Consider the following 22467-nt stretch of genomic DNA (forward strand, 5'->3'; position numbering starts at 1 on the left):
CATAAGAATGGGATATGGCGTGCCATTGCCAAGCAAGTGCGGACCCTAGGGGTCCATAGCCGTCGGAGCACCCACTGCAGAAATCGGTGGGAGGACCTGAGAAGCTAGGCAGGTAAGACCGCGGAAGCCCAGCCGTCCCAACGACGGAGGGGTGCCCGTCGGACCATGACCCCCTTAATGGCCCGCATTTTGGTAGTGGCCTACCCTTAGGTAGATAGGAGCTTGAGGGCAGCACGGCAGCCACAAGGGGGTAAGCACAGGCTCCCACCTCCCACATGGTAGGCCTTGTTCGGGATAGAGTGGCTTAAATGTGGGAAGATGTGATCAGTTGTCAATGCACATCCACAATGGGTATCAGTCACCCTGCCAGGCTCTGAATCCGTCATGTGTGGCAATACAATGTTATCAGTGTATATCCAATGGACAGTTTTGATGGCTAGGTGAGCGTACACACCGTACACATTGTGTCAGACCAGCTTCTCCCATCTGCATCAATGTACCTGAGGGGTAAGTGCTATCACATCAGTATGTGTCTCGCACTACGGCTGAGGCTATCTCTATCTTGAACAGTAGCTGCCATGGACAGATTGTAGGGGTGGCATCAGGGGTCCTCAATATTGATGGCCTAAATGGGACAGTATTCAGGACATGATTCCTTACCATTTTGACATCATTTGGACTTAAGAGTGGAATATATGTAGGGAAACAACCATGCCATTCTGCTACATGTGACTCTAAGTGTGCAAACAAAACACCAAATTCTATTGTAGCAACTATCATTCTGTGGTCTAGCGTTTCCAACTATGGCATGGTAGTAGATGTGGTAAGTCCCCTGGGAGGTCATTAGAATCGAACCCTATTGTTTAAACATCATGCATGACATCGCCCTGGCAATCGCAATGCTGCTATGCAGTGGTTCAGCATTGTCAATTCACTAAGTCAAATTGTTCCCACAATAGCTGGATTATGAGCATAGCATCTTGCAATTCACAATGTGTATTTTCAGAAATGCAGTGTTGTTGTAATGGTATGGCATGCCATTATGTAATTGGAGAGATGTACATGTTGATCTTTGTTAATGGTTGGAAGGTATTGATCCCTTTTCACCCTATCTTTCTCTCTCTCTCCTTCCCTCCCCCTCTCCTCCTCTGTCTTTGTGTGCATGAGCATCATCAGGCAATGGACAAGGGGCACTGGCGAGTGGGGATGCAGCAGTTCACGGGACCCCGGAGGCTAACACCAAGGGAGCCGAAGGGATCAGTGGGATGGAGGGTGAGGGGAGTGCCACGGGGAGATGAGATCATCTGCTTTATCTACGGATTCCTCCTCCAATGGACGCTCCTTAGCAGTGGTAGACCCATCTGGAACCAGCCCGGCATCATCCTTGTCTGCTACCCCGCTTACCAGCACCACCCTCCTTTTTGCTTCCCACCCAGTTGGCCATGCCCGCTCACCCAGGAAGTGGGTGTCTCCTTTGCCGCAGGCACCTGTGCCCCTGCCCCAGTCAGCCCTGGTGCCCTCAGTGAGGAGGCTATTGACATCCTGAGGTCTGTCTCTGTGGGCCACACAACCATTGTGAATGCCATCCAGGGACTGGCAGCTCAGGTACAGTAGAGAAATGCATTCCTGGAAGGCATTCATAGTGCCCTATCTGGACTCGTTGACGGCAGCCAGTGTCCCATTTTCTTCTGTCCCCCCTCCAGCTACCTCTGCCCAATCCCTCTTCTCACACCCATGCAGAGCACACAGTCAGACCGCCATTCATCTACCTCTACAGACACAGTTTGCAGTGACAATCACAAGCACCACAATACCCATCACCAGCATGCAGACAGGCAACACCCACCTGCACACACTACCACATCCAATCCCAACACGGACCCCCACACCACCCCCTCCTTCACAGACACTACACCACTCACACCTGCTGGCACAACACCAACACTCCCTGATCCAGCCACTAGTCCCTTCATACCCACAGTCACTACATTTCCACACCCGCATACATCCACCCCATTCACCTCATGTGCACTCACCACAACTACCAACACCAACAGATACAGCACATCCATCTTACCTGCAGGCACCAACCCAACAGGCAGTCACCAATCCACCATGGCATCGCCCTGCACCTCCTCCCCTCCTTCCAAGACACCTACTCACCCGCAGTCACACACAGACACCCAGCACACACATGCCTTCCACCCACGCACCTGCACGCAAGACAGCTACATGGACACACCTCACAACCACTCCCTCTCTCTCCACTCTGAAACTCTTTTCCATGACCGCCCTTGTGTCCCTAAGAAAAGGTTCCTATATAAGTTTTCCCTCTTCCCTACCACGCTCCCACCCTGTGATTCCCCAAAGTGCACTGTGTCCTCCCCGACCCCAGTCCTTCCACCTCTCAGTCCTCCCTTGCCCTCCCCCCGGTGTTGCCCATGCCCCTCCTCTGCCAAAAAAAGCAACCCCTCCCCTCACCCAAGCTCCCACTCCCAAAGGCAAACCTAAGGAGCCACAGACTAAGTTGAAACCCAAGCCCAAGCTCCCCCCACCCCAAACCCAAATCACCCCCTTGACCTCCACCCCATCACCTCTGAGGTGCCTGCCTGCCCCTACCATGTGGAGGCCACTTTGCAGTCAGGAGTCAAGTTGGGGCATTCACAAGTGCCATATGTGCCGGGTGACACTTGGACTATTTAGACTGGCCAGTTGGTCCATTTTGTACTTGTTATATTATTTTATATATACATATATAAATATAAACATAAAAGAAAAAGACTATAGGTGGTACATCCTTCTCCATTCAAGCAGCCAAACTATGGAATTCATTACCCCAACTATAAGAGCCACAGATAACTTTCTTGTCTTCAGAAAACTACTCAAGAAATGTCTCTTTCCTTCATAACCACCGTATTGAAACAACTATGGACTGCATATGCCTATGTTGATAAATATTTTTTTCAGATTATGTGTATATTTCTAGTTATGTATAGTTCTTTAGAAAATATGTATTGCTACTATGTCATAACAATAAAATACACACACACTCTTTAAACCTGTTTGACTAAGTATAATTTACCCATGGTTCTAATTATGTATTGTATGTACATATGTGTGTGTATTCAAGTGTGTTTGTATGTGTATGTGTGTATGTGTGTATATATATATATATATATATATATATATATATATATATATGTATGTGTGTGTATATGTTGTTTCTGTGCTTGGCATGTTCGTAGGTCATTGCATGGCTCCTGGGTGGGTTATTATACTAGATATCTATTAATTCCTGCTCTCATCTTATCACACTTATCTAACCATCATCATATGTCATGTCTCTATCAAACTATCCCCCATTCTCACTGCGACTCATCCCAAATCCTTTCTACTACTTTCATCTCCTAAATAACTCTGCCTAAGCTCTTCCCTCTGCTTCCACATATAACGCACCAAACCTCACTCTACTACCGTGACCTCCCACACAACCCTACTAAATTCTCCCGCATTTATCTCACCCTGCTACTATGCTCTCCCTAACCCTTCCACATACTCTTCCCTCCTCCATCCCCCTTTACTCATCCCAAGCCTTTGGGTTAAGTAAATTAAGGATATACTCCTAATTAGCACTTCTGGATTTCTTTCCTCCTCCACCCCTCCATTACTCCAGTCAATCTAACTAACAAACTCTCATATCCGCGGCTCAAATTAACTCATAATAATACTTAAACTGTACTCATTATTTCCCGATACTAATCCATCACTAATTCTTGTTGGGTTCCAGAGTAGTGTGCTACTCACCGAAAACCGCTTTGACGCCTCGTCAGGGGTAGTAAGCGCTATATAAATACGATTACAATACAATATGGGTCAACTGCCTGTTGGTCTGGATGGAGATATGCTTGTCCTGCCTTTACTTCATGATGGATGTGTTGTATGAGCGGGATTTGGTTTGTGTTAGTTTTGTATGTTATGTGATTGTGTTGCAGCATGAGTTGTGTGGTTTCCATGTGCATTGTACTTGGTGTGATGTGATGCAATGGTGTTGTGTGGCATTGAGTGGTTGTGTGTGCGTGTGTGTGTGTGGTGATGGATTTGGCATTGCGTTGTGTGCTGTGTGGACATGGTTTGACATTTGACATGTTGAGTGGCAGTGTTTTGGTATGATTTGGTTTATGGGGTTTTTCCATGTTGCTGTCAGTATGTGTTTTCATGTGGAGGTGTGCAGTGCTGTTCCTTGCCAATGGCTCTGTGTGTTAGTGGTAGTGATGTTGTTGTGTGACTCTGTGGTGTTGTGTATGTTTGGTTTAGACATTGGCGGTGATGTCTGTGAGGGGTGGTGTGTGGATGGCACATGTTTGTTGACCGTGGTGTGTGTAGTTTGTGTGTGCGTGTGTGTGTATGTGTGTTGGTACGGGTCTTAGTTTGGGTGTGTGTCCGTTGCTAGCCATCCCGGATGTGTGTGTTGTGTGTGGGTGTGTACTAATGCATTTCTCTACAGTGTGTGCTAGGTGGGTGTACTTCCGGTTGCTGTTTTCGTAGCCATCCCTGATTCTGGAGTTGTAGAGCAATCAGGAGCAGTGGGAAGACTTCAAGTTCAGACTCCATGGTGGCTCCGGACGTGTCTGTGTTCCTGAAGGTGAGTGTCTCCTTTTATACTGGTCGTTTCCACCATGGTTTTGGTGGCAGTCCAACCGCGCCAGAAATCCTGGTGGTGTGTAATCTTGTAAAATGCTCGGCGGTAACATGGTCCCCACCGGATTGGAGATGTCTGCTGCGGCGGTCCGTCCGCACTGGCTGTACTGGCAGTCTATTGGCTGTGTCCTGTTGGGAACACCTCCATGCTCATAATATGGCGGTCATCTCCGCCAGGCCTGCGGCTGTGCGACCGCCACCTCCACTGTCGCGGTCCTCTGATCGCCAAACTCGTAATTGGGGCCTCATTACTCAGTGTTTTTATAGTATGTATGTTGATATTTTTGTACTTTTTCTAAAATGGTCTCAGATAGGTCTTGTAACTTCACTAAATGGGTTTTTTAATTGTATAACATATTCCAACAGAGTCCTATTCCTTTGGGCATTCTCATCCCTGCATTCTTTTGTCGTTTCCATGAGATTAGAATGTTTTTTGACCAAACAGCAATTTAAAAGAATAACACCCTAAACTAAACTGTGTCTGACTGTGAATCACAACAAGGCTAAAGGTAACAACTTGTCCCAATGCCACACTTGTGTTAACTTTTTCTTTAAAGTAAGCTTAATAGTTATGCTGTACCTTTTAACTAAGCCATCCATTTCTGGATCAAAGATTGAGTTATGCAGCTGTTTTATACCTAACTCTTTACAGATTTTCTCTATCAGGTTGGATACACACACGGCACCCTGGTCAGTCAATACCTCTTTAAGAAAGCCTACCCGGGAAAATTATTCAATCATGGCACTAGCTATAACTTTTATGTTTACATCTTGAAGCGGAATGGCCCTGGGATATCCGGTAGTATTGTCACCATATAGTCAACCATTAACAGGATATACCCATATCCTTGGGTTTAGGGGCCCAATAAAGTCTAGTTCAACCCACTGGAAAGAGTTTCAAATTAGAGTCATTTTCTCTTATAGTACCATTAGCAGTTTATAAGATTTCTTCTTTTTACAAGTGGAACACCCTCTGCAATATATTTTATTTGTGCAAAAATGCTTAGCCAATAAAAATGCTAGAGAATGGGGTGAAAAGTTTTCTTCAACCCACATGACCAGCTAAATGTTTGGGGAACTAACAATTTAGGACTTGTAGCTGACTTTTCTACTTCATAAAGTAAAACTTTTTGAATTGTGAATGCAAAGCCTACCTGGGTTTTCCCATCCCTCACCATCTCTAGGCTTTCTCCCAGGCAAATTGTAAGGTATGATCTTTGAGCTGGGCAGCCCTTAAATTACAATCCATTTGCCATGGTTCCTAAGAGAGTAGGACTTATTGGGTTACACCTTTTCCCTTCTGTTTTGGTTTTGTGTGCCTAGGGTATTGCTTCATTGCTGATTTTCACCTTAGAAAAAGGAGCTTGTCATAGCCAGCCCTCATGATCTTGCAAACTTTTCATTAGGATTGTCAGGGCCTAATATGACTTCTTTAGGTAGGTTTCGGATGACCACATCTTCAATGTAATTCTTTTGTCCGGTGAATTCAGAACTGGAGCTCTTTCCATGGGATACTCCTTTTGGTCTCCATGTACATAGTGTATAAGTATGTTCTTTGGGGGAATTAACCGGGTGCGGGGATATCAGATTTTGTCTGATTACAGTTTGTTTTGAGCCAGAGTCAAGCAAAGTAGTAACTAGCACATTATATATCTTGAGGATAACTTAGTATTTGGCCTCAGTTCACCATGTGTAGTAAACTGATTTCTGAGTCCAGCTAAACTCCATGGGTTCATCTTCACTTTTCCTCTTTATGCAGAATTGGATGGTATAACTCCACTCTCTGCATTAGAAGTACTATAGTCCTAGCGCTGCTGAAGAAATTGGGTTGAGTTTTGGAACTACAGGGGTTTCAACCCAAGCAGGAAATGTCTGATGGTAACTTCTTCCTATTGGAACTGAAAATTAATGCAGCATTCCTGGGTCAACTGCTAGCTTAGGATGCACATTCAAATATGGTGAAAAAGCTGCAGAGCATTCTGTTGGGTACATTTTTGTAGAGTGACAGCTGGTCCAGGAAGAAGTATGCCTCCACTTTGAGATAAGCTAGTGTTTAGTTGTATCTGGTTGTCATTAACCTGTGGCAGATGATCTTCTAGATCAGGTGTCTCCAACCAGTCGATCGTGAGCTACCAGTAGCTATCCGACACCTTCAGAGTAACTCACAGCCTTGAGTTAATTTTTAAATAAGCACAAGGTCATATTTTCCTTTTAAGGTTAAGGGAAGGCTGTGTTTATTTTACATTATTATCCGGCTGCAGATAGCAGGGCTAGACAATGAGCAGTGTTGAGCCAGATTTATAACCCAGTCTGGGGATGGGGCACAGAGGTGACCAACTAAAGCACTTACGTATTTAGCTCTTAAATACAAGTCCTTGTCAACTCAATATTGGACCTTTGAACAAAATAATGTTTCTGAATTCTTTTAAATGGGAGAAAATTAAAATGAAAAGTAAGATTAATGTTTAAGTTAACTCTTCATTTTAATTTTCTCCTATTACAAAGTATCGCATTTACAAACAGAAGGCCTCTTGCTCCCAGCAGCCAGTAGACACAATGCTACAAGTTTATCTGAAAAATACAGCCATTTTTTTTTACATGTACATGTCAGAACTTTAAAGAGCAGAAAAATGTTCCATATTACCAACATATTTGTAAAAGATTTTTCTACACTTTAAATTTCTCCCATTTTAAAAAAATGATAGTATGTTTGCGTTATACATGTAACTGTGCCACTTATGGGGAAATGATTGTCTTGTGCTGCAAGTACATAATGACATCAGGCTCTCAGTCACTCATACAAGTACATCTCATTTAGACGCAGACATATTCATATATCCCCAAAGGGCAGCCTTGTCATAGTGCCCCTAGTCAAACTATTTTGTTCAAACCATAGTATCTGGCTCTTTGGGCATTAAGCTTAAAGTCAGTGAAGCTGAGAGTGAGGTGTCTGATAACAATGCACAAGTTGTTTAGCCTTTAGTAGCTCACAATAATTTCCACTGATCAGAAGTAGCTCTAACTCCAGAAAAGGTTGGATACCCCTGTCCTAGATGATTAAAGGTATCTTGAAAAGTGCTTCTTTCTTGTTCTGCTTTTTAAATAACTCACCATGGTCCATTCCAGTTTTTGTTGTCTCTCTACTAGCTTATGTATTACAGTCTCCATTTCTCTTCTGGGCAGTTGTCCTTTGTATTGCCATTGGTGTATGGACCCTCCTCCCTCTGTGCTTAAATTACCAAATTACCAATAGCACTTTAACTAAGTAAAGTGTATTCCTGAAAGAGATAGTATGACTACATGGTCTTCCTTCAGAGATAAACACAAACAGATATGCCCAGTTCATTTCCAAATTCTGGAACACTTTACTTTGTAGTTTTGGGATAGTTAACTTCAACTTTACCAATCATTTCCAGGCTGCAGGTTACACTGAGTGCCTTAATCAGTCCCTTGAACAGTTCCTTAGATGCTATACAATGAATCAACAGGAATAAAATATTTTGCAGCTACCAACAGCAGAACTGGCTTAAAACAATTCACTGCATTCCTTTTTGTATCACTCTCCTTTATTTTGCTCCTTCAGCTTTCACCCTCATTTTTTTCTAGAGATCAAACATACCCCACCTCAGTCCCATATCTTACAGTCCTACTATCCAACATGTCCTCAGTGCAGGGCCATACCCAATGTTATAGCAGCAACCCAAGGCAGACTATAAATGACTTGCTGATCAACAGAAAAATCTTGATTACAAGAAAGGAGATACAGCTAGTTCATCTGTTTCTTGACCTTGCCCAGTTTCCACCTCATTTTTGTTACTAGATTTGTTTGCCTTTTTTCTGTATCTCAGTTGATGAGACAAAGCGCAGTAGCATTAGAGCTTTGCAATGTTTGGTGAATACATCCAGATATCCAGAGTTAAGCCTGCCACATGTAGCACAATTACTTACCATTCTCCAGTCATAAACGATGGGTCCCTTGAGCTTGAAGTTGAAGATATAATTGATTCTAGAAGGGTGAAGGGACAATTGCATTCCTGGTCACCTGAAAGGTTTGTGAATCAGCTTAAAGCCCTTGAGAACCTTCCACATTTGTCCCTGCTCCCAGATCAGTAGCTTCCTTCTGCAAACGGGGGATGGCAACAAGTAGGAAGGGGATGCTGTAAGAAATACGGGGCTTATGTGGCGAAGGGGACTTGTTTAAAGGAAAGGAAGCAATAGAACATGCATTCAAAATCCTGTGAGGTTTTGGACGACCAGGATTACTATCAGATGAAGTTCTGATGGAGAGACGTAGAGTCAGGATTACTATCTGGTGAAGTTCAAAGGGATGGCTGACAAGTCATGAGTAGCAGCAGTGCTTCATAGGCAGTGAACATCCACTAGGAAGGTGCCTGGCATCTTTCTGTGCTGCATTGGTTCCTTTGCTATTCACTGCATTTGCGTTCATCACTTTAGTTGTATAGTTTCTGTTTAAGGATTCCTCAGTTTCCTAAACCTTTTGCTTGAACTCATACTTGTCTTTGGAATACGATTTGGTTTTGTTTGCTGACCTATTGTCTAAACTCTGACTTGCCTCTAGATTATGATTTGGTATTTATTGCTGTGTTTGTTCTCCCAACTTCCTTCCTAAATTCCTAAATTTCAGGTTTGCTTTCAAGCTGGAATTCTCAAATTGCTAATACCAGCGTCCTTAGACTTTGACTTAGGTTCACTGCAGCTCAATTGTAAGCATTATTACCAATACTTTCTTTTCTAAGTCACTTTCAATGTTTAAGAATCATAGTGAAACTTTGTTTCTCGTACTTTCAGTGTATACTTGGTACTCACCATTAAAAATCTTATAGTGAATCCTGTTAAGTTAGAGAGACGTGATTAAGGAGACTACAAAACTCCAACTCTCTCTTCTCTCTCTTACTACCATTTTCCCTCTTCTCCATGATTTAGTTCTGCTGTTTCTGCTCACTCACTCAAGGGTGGAGATATGTTCTAGGGAGGGGGGCAGACTGCCTTCGGTTGCTGTTGATCAAAACCTGCAAAATCTGACAGTATGCCTTAACAAGGGAAAGACGTCTAAAGCACCCTCACAAGCCCACACTGGAAGGTATGATTCTGGGCCATAATGGGAATGACCACTGCAAACTAAAGTGTGTTTACTAGAGGCTGAGGGGAAACATAGGGTGGCTTAAGGCTAGCTGCAGCTCAGACTTACAGCAATTCCTGCAACAAGCCTGGTGGAATATGCTGAAGCCTTGAAGGTGGCAAACCAAAGGATAAAAGAATGACAAACAGTATGCCATACTAGTGGTCATAACAAATAATAAAGAAATGCATGAACACAAAATAGGCATGGTGCATTATTATTGCTCAGAGGCAACCAGGAGAAGATGTCTGACGGATCTACAGCCTGCGATGGATGAACTCTGGAAGCATGCGCTGGGCTTTACAGAACAGGTCTGGGATCTAGAGCATTTACCACCTCCCATCAGCACGGGAAATTCCATCAGTGGCTCTCCCATGATCCACCTTCACAGGAAATGACATCACTGAATTTCCCATCAACCATCTGAACAGGAAGTGACCTTGCTGGTTTTCATGCCAAAACCAAAGCAAGAGGACTTTATTTCCCACCACCAAGGACCTAGTTATTAAAAGCTAAAACACAGAGGTGCAGCCCGTCTGCACCTGTCTGTGCCTGGACCCCACCAACCACCATGAACCCTGGTTCCATCACGCTCAGTGATACTCTGAAGCACTCCTTAGGTCCTTGACCTCGGATAACATTCCACCAGCTCCTGCCAAACTGCATATCACAACTCTGGAGAACCTTACACCTGTACCCACTGCAGGTTCTCCAGCATCCAGCAAACCAATACTAACAATGCCATCAACACCCTATCTCAAAAAACACACACACCACACAAGCAAAAACAACACCTACCCTCCTACCCTCCACCACACGCCACAGCAAACCAGCTTCACAACACCAACTCACATTCATGATTCTCAACATAGATCACTGAGCAAACACATAACAAAATATAGGGCCTTCTGAGTAGCGACGCACACACCCTACATCCTCTTTATCACAGAGACCTGGCTCAACCCCTCATGGGCTCTCGGCTACCAGATTGCTCACCAGGACCGGTTTAACAAGCTAGGGGGCAGACTCACTATCATCTACAAGGAATCCATCAAACGCACAACATCCGCAGAGAAGTCCACCACATTCATGGTACACCTTACCTTCAAGCTGCAAACCCCTGAAAACATCACCCTGGGAGGAATCCTTGCCTACTGACCGCCAGGACCATGAACCACCTTTACCAATCTCATCGCTGACTTTTTTCACTCTGCTCACCATCTACTCCAGAATTTACATTCTCCTTGGTGACCCCAACTTTCACCTGGAAGACTGAAACAACAGCTGCTCCACAGCACTCCTCAAAAGCTTGAGCAACATCAAACTCACTCAGCTTGTCATAGAACCAACACACACTGCAGGACACACTCTGGATCTCATCTTCATGACATGTGACTGCTTCAAATACAATTCCACCACTCAGCTCATATGTACCAACCACTCCATTATTAACTTCCAAATTAACACACCATGGGTGTGTCAATAACCCTATGAGGTTCAGTACCCCGAGCCGCAGCTGGGACAAAATCAAAGAAGCAGACTGGCTCAGTGACTTCAGCACTGTTCAATCAATCAACCAATCAATCACTGTATTTGTAGAGCGCGCTACTCACCCATGAGGGTCTCAAGGTGCTTTGAGGAGGTGGGCGGGGCGAGCTGCTACTGCTCGAACAGCCCGGTCTTGAGGAGTCTCCTGGAGGCCAGTAAGTCCTTGGTCTGCCGTAGGCGGATGGGGCGGGTGTTCCAGGTCTTGGCCGTGAGGTAGGAGAAGGATCTGCCGCCGGTTGTTGTCCTGTGGATGCGTGGGACGGTGGCGAGGGCAAGGTTGGCGGAGCGGAGCTGACAGTTCGGGGTGTAGAAGGTGAGACGATTGTTGAGATATGCTGGTCTGGCGCTGTGGAGTGCTTTGTAGGCGTGGGTTAGGAGTTTGAATGTGATCCTTTTGTTGACGGGAAGCCAGTGTAGGTTTCTAAGGCGGGCTGTGATGTGGCTGTGGCAGGGGGATGTTGAAGATGAGGCGTGCGGTGGCGTTCTGTATCCGTTGCAGTCTTTTCTGGAGAGCTGCTGTGGTTCCCGTGTAGAGAGCGTTGCTGTCGTCCAGTCTGCTGCTGACGAGGGCCTGGGTAACCGCCCTTCTGGTTTCGGTAGGGATCCACCTGTAGATTTTGCAGAGCATGCGGAGGGTGTTGAAGCAGGAGGATAAGACGGTGCTGACTTGATGGGTCATGGAGACCGATGAGTCAAGGATGAAACCCAGGTTGCGGGTGTGGTTGGTGGGTGCTGGTGCGGCTCCCAGCGAGGGCGGCCGCCAGGAGGCGTCCCAAGCAGAGGGGGTGGGGCCGAGAATGAGGACCTCTGTCTTATCTGAGTTTAGCTTTAGTTGACTGTTCTTCATCCAGTTGATGACAGCCTTCATACCCTCGTGGAGGTTGGTTTTGGCTGTGGCGGGGTCCTTGGTGAGGGACAGGGTCAGTTGGGTGTCATTGGCGTAAGAGATGATGTTGAGGTTGTGAGATTGGATGATTTTGGCGAGCGGTGCCATATAGATGTTGAAGAGTGTCAGGCTGAGGGAGGAGCCCTGTGGTACGCCGCAGATAGTCTTGGTGGCTTCAGATACGAATGGAGGGAGGCGGACTCTCTGTGTTCTGTCGGTGAGGAAGGAGGTGATCCAGTCCAGGGCTTTGTCGCGGATCCCTGCGTTGTGGAGGCGTGTGCGCATGGTGTGGTGGCAGATGGTGTCAAAGGCGGCCGAGAGGTCCAGGAGGATGAGGGCTGCTGTTTCGCCTTTGTCCAGGAGGGTCCGGATGTCGTTGGTTGCTGCAATGAGGGCGGTCTCGGTGCTGTGATTGCTGCGAAAGCCAGATTGGGACAGGTCCAGAGTGTTGTTTTCCTCCAAGTGGTGGGACAGTTGCCTTTTGACGATGGCTGAAGAAGGGTGGTACCTTGAAACCGGTCCCAGGATGCTTGTTTCCGGTCCAGGGAGGACCTAGCCTGGCAGTTCGGGCTGGACTGTTCCCATGAGGAACAGGGTCAAGACTGATTTGCATATGGGTGGGTCCAAACTGGGATTGCATGGTGAGCAAAAGAACAATGGATTAAACCCAGATCTGTGACTGGGAGTGAGTGTTTGAAAAGTTTCAACACTCCGTCCATCATTTTATTTTGTTTTGTGATGTTACCTAGGTACCATATACTAGGAACCTATAATGGGGAACCAGTGTGCCAATTGTGGGCAAAATACAGACTGGTGTCCTGGTTAGCAGGATCCCAGTGAACACAGTCAACCCCACTGACATCAGGTAAAGAAAGAGGGTACTTTCCTACAACCAGCATCTCCAAATATCTCCTACACAATCTCCAGACCATCGAGAACACAGCTCCAAGACTCATACTTGACCTCCCACGCCACAGCTACATCACACTGAACCTCAGGAAGCTTCACCGGCTCCCCATTCACAAGAGCAGCCAATTCAAACTTCTCATGCACAAATACAAATACCTGAACAGCCTCATACACATTCACCAACCCACCAGACACCTATGCTCTGTCTCACCATCACTCGTGCACACTCCTCACATCCACATAAGCAAAACTTGAGGTTGGTCATTCTCCAACACCATACCCAAAACATGGAACAAACTCCCTTAACACATCAGAGTCTCCTCCTCACTTTCCGAGTTCTTCACCTTGAAACCACACAGGTACACACCCTGCCCAAGCCCTGGATAAACTCTAGGGTGATTAGTGCGCTATACAAATAAACATAACAGAAGAAGACTCAGAAGGCCGAGCTAAAAAAAATAACATCAGAGTAGTTGTGTCAGGGAGACCAGATAGATCCTCGGGGTCTGTGCATGCTCCCAACATGTCCACCACAAGACAGCTCCAAAACACTGATAGAATATCACAGAGCCTAAGAGAGTCCAGGTGGGGAAAAGGGGATTAGGAAGGGAACAGCTGGGAAGGAGACCTGCTGGAAGCAGAAGGTTAAACAACACAATATCATAATATAATCACATTGACTTTCACTAGACTATGGTCCTAAGCATTGTCTTACTATAACCATGGGTGATCTAAGAAGTGACTTTAACTAGACCTCAAAGAACTGTACCTGGAACAAATCAAGAATGATTAATGCAATGTTTCATATGAGCTTTTCATGAAATATCACATACAGTCTAGAAATACAAGAACCTTCTGGAATACTGTTTCAGAACAAACATTGCATCTTTACATGAGGACAAAAAGCAATCTGAAACATTCCCTGGAAAACGATAGGAATTGTACTAGGGACTTAATATGCACAAAGAATGTAACATCTAGATCTGAACACCAAGGTTTAAATGCGGGAAATGAATCGCGCACACTGCAGATTCAAACAAGAATATGCAAATGCCATGAAATGATTGCGCGCTCTGTCAGCGATCTGAACATCAAGGTTTAACTGCGGGAAATGAATCGCGCACACTGCCGATTCCAACAAGTATATGCAAATGCCATGAAATGATCGCACACTCTGTTAGGGATCTGAACACCAAGTTTTACAAATGGGAAATGAATGGCGCACACTGCCGATTCTAACAAGAATATGCAAATGCCATGAAATGATCGCGCACTCTGTTAGCGATCTGAACATCAAGGTTTAAATGCGGGAAATGAATCGCGCACACTGCCGATTCCAACAAGTATATGCAAATGCCATTAAAAGATCACACACTCTGTTAGCGATCTGAACATCAAGGTTTAAATGCGGGAAATGAATTGCACACACTCCCAATTCCAACAAATATATGCAAATGCAATGATATGATCGCGCACTCTGACAGCGATCTGTACAACAAGGTTTAAATGCGGGAAATGAATCGTGCACACTGCCGATTCCAACAAGTATATGCAAATGCCATGAAATGATCGCACGTTCTGTCAGCGATCTGAACACCAAGGTTTAAATGCGGGAAATGAATCGCGCACACTGCGGATTTAAACAAGAATATGCAAATGCCATGAAATGATCGGCGCTCTGTCAGTGATCTGAACATCAAGGTTTAACTGCGGAAAATGAATCGTGCACACTGCCGATTCAAACAAGAATATGCAAATGCCATGAAATGATCGCGCGCTCTGTCAGCGATCTGAACATCAAGGTTTAACTGTGAAAAATGAATCGCGCACACTACCGATTCAAACAAGAATATGCAAATGCCATGAAATGATCGCGCAAGCCTTAGCCGATCTGAACACCAAGATTTGCATCAGAGCAATGATTTGCGTACTCTGAAAGTTTCACGAGTAGGCCCTAAAACTCAAGAGTCTTTTAGAACGGGGTCGGGGGCCCAGCCCGACCTCTGTCTTACCACCCTGCTCAAGGATCACCAAGAGAATGCGAGGCAGGCCTGGAACGTCAAGGTAGGCCTCCGGAACAGGAGCTCAGGAAAATGCTGCTGCTCTGCACCGGGACCTCTGAATAGTGAGCACGTGGAGCTGGGCTGGCTCCCTTATATAGAGTCTGGCCCAGCCCACAAACCACACCCAGTCATGCTGCAGGGAAAGCTTCTAGAAGGTCTTAGAAAGGGACCACACCCTGATACATTCTGTAAGCCTGCAGCAATACCTTGCAAATGAACATTATTTGCAAACATCATTAATAGTGGTTTCAAGGTAAAACTCTGCAATGCAAAAGGTTAACAAACTGCTTATAAACACAATGCATGAATTATGCTCTTGCATAAAGACTGGGTTTTTGCATTTTTGTCGCCCTTGGAGAGCGCACTGCCCTGATGTTGACAAGTTGGCTTACCTGTTGAGGAAACTAACAGGGTGGCATTCTTTAAAGAACGGTTGGCAATGACAGTGGTGCCTGAAGGACTCAACCCCCCTCCCCACCACCCTTTTCCCAGTGACTGGAAGTGGGAAAACTACTGAACATCTTTGATCAAAACTTTTTGTTCTTCACAACACAAAAGAAGGGGCACTTTGCCTTTGAAAACAGTTGTGTGGATCTCCCTTTGGTAAAGTATAGGGAAAATTAAAAAATGTATTTAGTTTGAAAATAAACATTAAAATATTTGTATTGTATATAGTAATGTAAATTCATTTTATATGCTTACTTTCAAAGTAGGACAAAAGTAAAAAAAATTAGGGGGTCATTCTAACCCTGGCAGACGGTGATAAAGCGGCAGCCAACCCGCCAACAGGCCGGCGGTCCAAAAAATGGAATTCTGACCCTGGCGGGAACCGCCAACAGAGACCGCCACATTAACACTCCGACCGCCACGGCGGGACAGACAAACAGCGCGGCGGTCACCGCCAACAGGCAGGCGGCAGACAATGTAACGCCCACACTATCATAACTCACCAATCCGCCACCTCTTCCGGGGCGGGAGCACCGCCGATAAAAACACGGCGGAAACAGACCACGAACGGGAAAACGCTCACCGAAACACACTCCACGAGTACGGAGGACAGCATGGAACCCGAATTAAACATCCTACCTGCTCTCGTCTACCTGCTCATCTACCACGAGTACGAACGCCGGCGCAGACGACAACGGTGAGTACTGCACCTACGACACACGGGAGGGGGGAGGAGGAAAGGTTACGGGCACACACATATGCGACCCCCACCCCCCCAAACTATGTACACACCAATGCAGAGCAACAAGTCACAGTGACACCACCCAAACCCCCCTGAAAAATGCAAAGACATAATTAAATTGTGAAGAAAAATGTATGTAATAAATCGGCTCTGACAAATATAGGTCAACTATGCAAAATATTCATACCAAAATAATACTATATAAACTGCAATGGATAACCGAGGCAATTAGTTCCGTACATCAAAAGTAAATCGAAGTGTCCGTGGGCCAAAGTGTAACAACACAAGGGCAAAGCCCACACAGGAGACCTGAGTCCTTTGGAGAGAACACTGCAGGGGCATCTGATGAAAAAACTACAGGCACCTCAGGGGGAAGGGAAGGGGGGGGAACCACAGCCACATGAGTCCACGACGCCAGATCCACGAAGGGGCCACCATGCCCACTGTGCCATCCTGGGGAGTGCAAAGCCACAGTCTCACAAGTCTCTACAGTGGGTGGATTGCCCACTGTGCCATCCTGGGGAGTGCAAAGCCACAGTCTCACAAGTCTCTACAGTGGGTGGCTTGCCCACTGTGCATCCTGGGGAGTGCAAATCCACAGTCCATCAGGTGGATTACAGTCTCCACTGGTCAAGGAGGAGGCATGGTGGGCACAGTGAACCGTTAACATTGCTTGACAGGAAGGGCCCAGCGGAGCGGTGCTTGAGATGGCGGGGCCCAGCGGAGCGGTGCTTGAGACGGCGGTGCCCAGCGGAGTGGTGCTTGACAGGAAGGGCCCAGCGGAGCGGTGCTTGAGACGGCGGGGCCCAGCGGAGCGGTGCTTGACAGGAAGGGCCCAGCGGAGCGGTGCTTGAGATGGCGGGGCCCAGCGGAGCGGTGCTTGAGACGGCGGGGCCCAGCGGAGCGGTGCTTGACAGGAAGGGCCCAGCGGAGCGGTGCTTGAGATGAAGGGCCCAGCGGAGCGGTGCTTGACAGGAAGGGCCCAGTGGAGCGGAGCTTGAGACGGCGGGGCCCAGCGGAGCGGTGCTTGACAGGAAGGGCCCAGCGGAGCGGTGCTTGACAGGAAGGGCCCAGCGGAGCGGTGCTTGAGACGGCGGGGCCCAGCGGAGCGGTGCTTGACAGGAAGGGCCCAGCGGAGCGGTGCTTGAGATGAAGGGCCCAGCGGAGCGGTGCTTGAGACGGCGGGCCCAGCGGAGCGGTGCTTGACAGGAAGGGCCCAGCGGAGCGGTGCTTGAGATGAAGGGCCCAGCGGAGCGGTGCTTGACAGGAAGGGCCCAGCGGAGCGGTGCTTGACAGGAAGGGCCCAGCGGAGCAGTGCTTGAGATGGCGGGGCCCAGCGGAGCAGTGCTTGAGACGGCGGTGACCAGCGGAGCGGTGCTTGACAGGAAGGGCCCAGCGGAGCGGTGCTTGAGACGGCGGGGCCCAGCGGAGCGGTGCTTGACAGGAAGGGCCCAGCAGAGCGGTGCTTGACAGGAAGGGCCCAGCGGAGCGGTGCTTGAGACGGCGGGGCCCAGCGGAGCGGTGCTTGACAGGAAGGGCCCAGCGGAGCGGTGCTTGAGATGAAGGGCCCAGCGGAGCGGTGCTTGACAGGAAGGGCCCAGCGGAGCGGTGCTTGACAGGAAGGGCCCAGCGGAGCGGAGCGGTGCTTGAGACGGCGGGCCCAGCGGAGCGGTGCTTGAGACGGCGGGGCCCAGCGGAGCGGTGCTTGAGACGGCGGTGCCCAGCGGAGCGGTGCTTGACAGGAAGGGCCCAGCGGAGCGGTGCTTGAGACGGCGGGGCCCAGCGGAGCGGTGCTTGACAGGAAGGGCCCAGCGGAGCGGTGCTTGAGATGGCGGGGCCCAGCGGAGCGGTGCTTGAGACGGCGGGGCCCGGCGGGGCCCAGCGGAGCGGTGCTTGACAGGAAGCGCCCAGCGGAGCGGTGCTTGAGATGAAGGGCCCAGCGGAGCGGTGCTTGACAGGAAGGGCCCAGCGGAGCGGTGCTTGAGACGGCGGGGCCCAGCGGAGCGGTGCTTGACAGGAAGGGCCCAGCGGAGCGGTGCTTGACAGGAAGGGCCCAGCGGAGCGGTGCTTGAGACGGCAGGGCCCAGCGGAGCGGTGCTTGACAGGAAGGGCCCAGCGGAGCGGTGCTTGAGATGAAGGGCCCAGCGGAGCGGTGCTTGAGACGGCGGGGCCCAGCGGAGCGGTGCTTGACAGGAAGGGCCCAGCGGAGCGGTGCTTGAGATGAAGGGCCCAGCGGAGCGGTGCTTGACAGGAAGGGCCCAGCGGAGCGGTGCTTGAGATGAAGGGCCCAGCGGAGCGGTGCTTGACAGGAAGGGCCCAGCGGAGCGGTGCTTGACAGGAAGGGCCCAGCGGAGCAGTGCTTGAGATGGCGGGGCCCAGCGGAGCGGTGCTTGAGACGGCGGTGACCAGCGGAGCGGTGCTTGACAGGAAGGGCCCAGCGGAGCGGTGCTTGAGACGGCGGGGCCCAGCGGAGCGGTGCTTGACAGGAAGGGCCCAGCAGAGCGGTACTTGAGATGAAGGGCCCAGCTGAGCGATGCTTGAGACGGCGGGGCCCAGCGGAGCGGTGCTTGACAGGAAGGGCCCAGCGGAGCGGTGCTTGAGATGAAGGGCCCAGCGGAGCGGTGCTTGACAGGAAGGGCCCAGCGGAGCAGTGCTTGACAGGAAGGGCCCAGCGGAGCGGTGCTTGAGATGAAGGGCCCAGCGGAGCGGTGCGTGAGACGGCGGGGCCCAGCGGAGCGGTGCTTGACAGGAAGGGCCCAGCGGAGCGGTGCTTGAGATGAAGGGCCCAGCGGAGCGGTGCTTGACAGGAAGGGCCCAGCGGAGCGGTGCTTGAGATGGCAGGGCCCAGCGGAGCGGTGCTTGAGACGGCGGTGCCCAGCGGAGCGGTGCTTGACAGGAAGGGCCCAGCGGAGCGGTGCTTGAGACGGCGGGCCCAGCGGAGCGGTGCTTGACAGGAAGGGCCCAGCGGAGCGGTGCTTGAGATGAAGGGCCCAGCGGAGCGGTGCTTGAGACGGCGGGGCCCAGCGGAGCGGTGCTTGACAGGAAGGGCCCAGCGGAGCGGTGATTGAGATGAAGGGCCCAGCGGAGCGGTGCTTGACAGGAAGGGCCCAGCGGAGCGGTGCTTGACAGGAAGGGCCCAGCGGAGCGGTGCTTGAGACGGCGGGGCCCAGCGGAGCGGTGCTTGAGACGGCGGTGCCCAGCGGAGCGGTGCTTGACAGGAAGGGCCCAGCGGAGCGGTGCTTGAGATGGCGGGGCCCAGCGGAGCGGTGCTTGAGATGGCGGGGCCCTGTACAGCGGTGCTCTTCTGCACGGCCGGCCCTGTTCAGCGGTGCTCTTCTGCACGGCCGGCCCTGTGCAGTGGTGCCTATCTTCACGGCGGGGCCCTGTTCAGCGGTGCTCTTCTGCACGGCGGGCCCTGTTCAGCGGTGCTCTTCTGCACGGCGGGCCCTGTTCAGCGGTGCTTATCTTCACAGCGGGGCCCTGTTCAGCGGTGCTCTTCTGCACGGCGGGCCCTGTTCAGCGGTGCTCTTCTGCACGGCGGGCCCTGTTCAGCGGTGCCTATCTTCACGGCGGGGCCCTGTTCAGCGGTGCTCTTCTGCACGGCGGGCCCTGTTCAGCGGTGCCTATCTTCACGGCGGGCCCTGTTCAGCGGTGCTCTTCTGCACGGCGGGCCCTGTTCAGCGGTGCTCATCCAGTAAGTCAAGGGAGCCAGACCTGGGCTGGACTCCCTGCTCAGTCCCCATCCGACCGTGATGTTTCTGGACCCTTCGGTGACGGAGTCCTGGGCCCATGGGTGTCCTCCCTTACAGCTGGGACGTGGCATGTGGGGCCCACCTGCTCCGCGCTCCTGCTGCCTGACTTCTCCGCCCTGCTGCCCTTTCGCTCCTTAGATGTGGCTCTCGGGCCCTTGCCTCCCCTAGATGTTGTGGCAGGTGAAGTGGGCGAACTTTGCTCCTTGGGGGCAGCCGTGTCAGTCCTCTCACGGCGGCCCTTTTGTTTCCTGGTCCTCTTCCCTGGGGGGGGGGCTGGATGTGTCCTTGCTGCTGATTGAAGTGTCACTGCTGGCAAAGGGTGGACTCCAGAACCCATGCACAACAGTGACACTCGTAGCTGGGCTGGTGGTGGCTGAGGTGCTCTTGGGACTCTTTGCAGATGGAGGGTGTGGGTCATCGGAGGGAAAGAGGTTAAGATTAGCGAGGAAAAGTTTTTTAGGACCAAGGTAAAGGGTAGGAGAAGTGGTGATGGGAGTGGAGGAAGAGGATGTGGTTGTAGGAGTCAGGTGTGCTGTCATTGGGTGAAGGTGCTGGTGCTGTAGGCTGTCGTGAGGTGGATGGCTGTTGGGTGGGTGGCTGCCTGCGTTTGTGTGTCTTGGAAGAGGGGGTGACAGACACAGTGGGAGAGGACACAGGGGACGTGTAAATGGCAGTGGGGGTGGTGACTGCACGCGTGCGGACTGTACTGGAGGGTGTGGTGGTGATGGAAGCACTGGCTGATGTTGGTGTGCATGCAGGTGTGAGTGTAGACGTCACAGGGAGGGAGGAGGGAGACGAGGAGGAGGGGGACACAGAGGTGGTAGTGACTGTTGGAATGTCTGCATCTGGGTGTTGCTTGGGTGAGTGTTTGTGGGATCTGTGGTGCTTGTGTCTGGATGAGCTGCCCTTGGGTGTTGAGGTGTGTGCAGGCTGGTCAGATGGTGTGGATGGGATAGGCTGAGAAACAGGAGACAGAGACAGGGTGGAGGCAGTCAGAAGAGGGAGGCTGGAAACAGGGACAATGGCTGCCGTCAGTGCTGAGGCCAGAGCATTGAACGATCGTTGATGGGCAGCCTGACCCGAATGAATGCCCTCCAGGTAGGCATTGCTCCGATGCACCTCCCTTTCTACCCCCTGGATGGCATTCAAAAGGGTAGTCTGCCCAACAATGAGCGTCCTCAGGAGGTCACTGAGCTCCGCACTGAGGGCAGCAGGGGTGACAGGGGCAGGGGCTGAGGTGCCTGGGGCGAAGGAGACGCCCGCCTTCCTGGGCGAGCGGGCACGGAGCGTAGGCTGAGGGGCTGCTGGGAGGGCGGGGCTGGTGCGCTGGGTGGCGGCTGTACCTGTAGAGGCGGGGGGCACGGATGTTGCCGCCACCGCTAGGGAGCACCCATCCGAGGACGTGTCTGTGTCGCTGGTCTCACCACCGGTCCCCGTTGTGGTGCTCCCCTCGCCCTCCGGATCACTGGTGCCCTCGGTGTCTGTTCCTGGGCCCACCGGGGCCTTGTGACTTGCAGCTCCCTCGTGCTCCGATGCCAAATCTCCTCCGTCTGATGATGCTAATGCACACATGCACAAGAAGATGAAGAAGAAGGGTGTGGGGAGAAAAACGAAGACCAGGTTGAGTGCATTCAATGTCAACACCGTTGGCGGAGAGGACAGACAGAGGAGCCTCATGCACTACGCCGCGCATTCGGGGTACACTACTCAGTACTCCTGACTAGGACAACAGGTCTAGAGACGACAAACGTGCACATGTGTGATGCTGGACCATCAATAGCTGTACTTGTCACCCTACAGAGGAGGGGGCCTGGAGCACACGGCCATGCCTAAGGGAGGGGACTACACTACAGAAAGCGCCCTGGCCTAATGTCACCCACAGCCCTCCTCCCCCACCCAGATGCCTCCACTGCGCAGAAAGATAGGAGAATGTGCTGATACTCACCCCCTTGTGTCTGCTGTGATGTCCTCAAGCGCCCATCCAAATCAGGGTAGGCCACCGCCAGGATCCGGGACATCAGGGGGGTCATGGTACGACTGGCACCCCTCCTAGGTTGGGAGGCCATCCCCAGCAGTGACTCGGCGGTCTTCCTGGTCCCGCGGCGGATGTCCTCCCACCTCTTGCAGCAGTGGGTGCCCCGTCTGTTGTGGACCCCCAGGGTCCGGACTTCCTTGGCGATGGCACGTTAAATGTCGACTTTCTGATGGGCGCTGACCTATTTGACATGTACAGGGTGGGAAGGAAACATTCATCAATGAACTGCATGTTAGATGTGATTGGC

Source organism: Pleurodeles waltl, chromosome 2_2, assembly GCF_031143425.1.
Source record: "Pleurodeles waltl isolate 20211129_DDA chromosome 2_2, aPleWal1.hap1.20221129, whole genome shotgun sequence".
NCBI lineage: Eukaryota > Metazoa > Chordata > Amphibia > Caudata > Salamandridae > Pleurodeles > Pleurodeles waltl.